At 35.5% G+C, this 1,877-nt stretch overlaps 1 protein-coding gene across 1 annotated transcript in view; it reads left to right on the top strand.

Moving 5' to 3' along the window:
- Nucleotides 1-1,877, top strand: part of DMD (dystrophin) — a 2,517,447-nt gene that overhangs the window by 979,305 nt on the left and 1,536,265 nt on the right. The gene's annotated exons all lie outside the window — the stretch shown is intronic.

Genomic DNA, 1,877 nt, shown 5'->3' with positions numbered 1-1,877 from the left:
ATTAATTTCTTTCTAATTTTAGTAGAGACGGGGTCTCGCTATGTATCAATTTTTAAAAACCTAGAAGTAAGCTAAAATTTGTGTAAACAGTAATAGTTTTTAGAGTAGTAAAAACTAAAAAAATCATTCTAATCTAGTAATATCATATATCATTCATTCATTCATCAACACCTATTGCATACTTACTATGTGCCAAACATCCTTCTAGATATTGAATATAGTATTGAGCAAAACCATTACCTGCCTTCTTGGAATTTACATACGGTTGAGGGGAGAAGTAGGCAATGAATGGAGAAATAAATAAAATCATTTGAAATCATGATAATTTAAAAAAAATCCTTGATTGTGAAATAGAGGATGATTAGTGTTTAGGCAGGCTTTGGGAGTGGTACTGTTTTAGAAAGGTTTGATTTGTAGGGCATTTGTGAGGAATTACATTTCATATGGGAGATCTGAACCATAAGAAAAAGCCAATAATAATAATAATAAATCTCATGGAAGTACATTCCAATCAGAGGGAATAGCTACTACAAAGACTCTAAAGCTAATTGGGAAGAGAAAGAGGCTTGTCTGCCTGAAGGGAGTAAAACAGGGAATAAATGATCTGAGATGAGTTAGCGGGGGTGGGCAGATATCTGTTAGCAGAGGAGTTTTCATTCTAAGTGAAATGGAAAAGCCATTAGAGGGTTTCAAACAAGGAACTATAATGGTTTTAAATTTGGCTGTGGGGAGGTCACTATGAGGAAAATTATACCAGAATGTGAAAGCTAGAAGGTACTTTGAGAATAATATCTCTCTGCTGATCACAAAAATGAAATCCCCAGATAGGTTGGACAATTTTGCCATAGTCACAGGCTTTATCTGTGGTGAAATCCACAGGATTGAAAATATTTTATCCAATCCCATCTCATTCTAAGCTATTCTATTCTATTCTATTCTATTCTATTCTATTCTATTCTATTCTAGTCATTGTGTGCCACCCATGTGGCCTTTCCCTGTGTATCTCAAGTCCTTTATGATCTGTTCTCACCAACTCTTCTGATATTGTATAGTCACTACCTCAAATAGCTAAATAGATAATCTGAAGTCAACTTGTGTTCAGCTGCTCTTTTTCTGCCTGGATATTTTTTTGTTTGGTGCAGTTCCTCTTCTGGCCCTCTTCCTTCTCTCCTGGAGTAGTCTGCCTCTCTGGCCAACCACCCAGTCAGATCCTTTTCAATTTTCTGTGCCAGAGAATAGACCACCTCAAATTTTAAAATTTTGAAAACAATCCCTGAAATGAGTGGTCCAACAAATTTGTCCACATTGATTGATAGGTTTAAATAATTGGTCTAGCTACAAAATTGGTGCCGTGTGGGGGTAATATTGAAAAGAGGAAAAGCTCAGGAAGCCTCTGACGATAGCAGCCAACGGAGTTGGCAGGAAAATTCCATTTCTTGAGTTTTCTGCCTGACAGTCAAGGCAATCTCTTTAGGTCGATTTCGTAGTGGTAGTACCTTGTCCAGACTTCTACCTAAGTTTATTTTGAGAGAAAATTTATCTTTATTGTCGGAAGATACTAACATCCCTCCCTGATTTACTCAAAGAAAAAGTAGAGACCTCATTTTGTTTCTTTATTTTCTTTCTTGTATTTTACTTGAGAATGATAGTGCTGTTTTGATAACTTATTATTTCCCTGTAAGCAAAACATTTTTATTCACATAAAAGAATCAGGGAGAGTATTTGATAAGCAACATCTGACTGTAAAGTTCTCTTGTAGGTCAGCAATGAGTATATGCTGAAAACTTATTATTTCCCTGTAAGCAAAACATTTTTATTCACATAAAAGAATCAGGGGGAGTATTTGATAAGCAACATCTGACTGTAAAGTTCTCTTG

This window comes from Propithecus coquereli, unplaced genomic scaffold (assembly GCF_000956105.1).
Source record: "Propithecus coquereli isolate 6110/MARCELLA unplaced genomic scaffold, Pcoq_1.0 Scaffold132, whole genome shotgun sequence".
NCBI lineage: Eukaryota > Metazoa > Chordata > Mammalia > Primates > Indriidae > Propithecus > Propithecus coquereli.
This window is presented reverse-complemented; position numbering and strand designations above follow the sequence as displayed.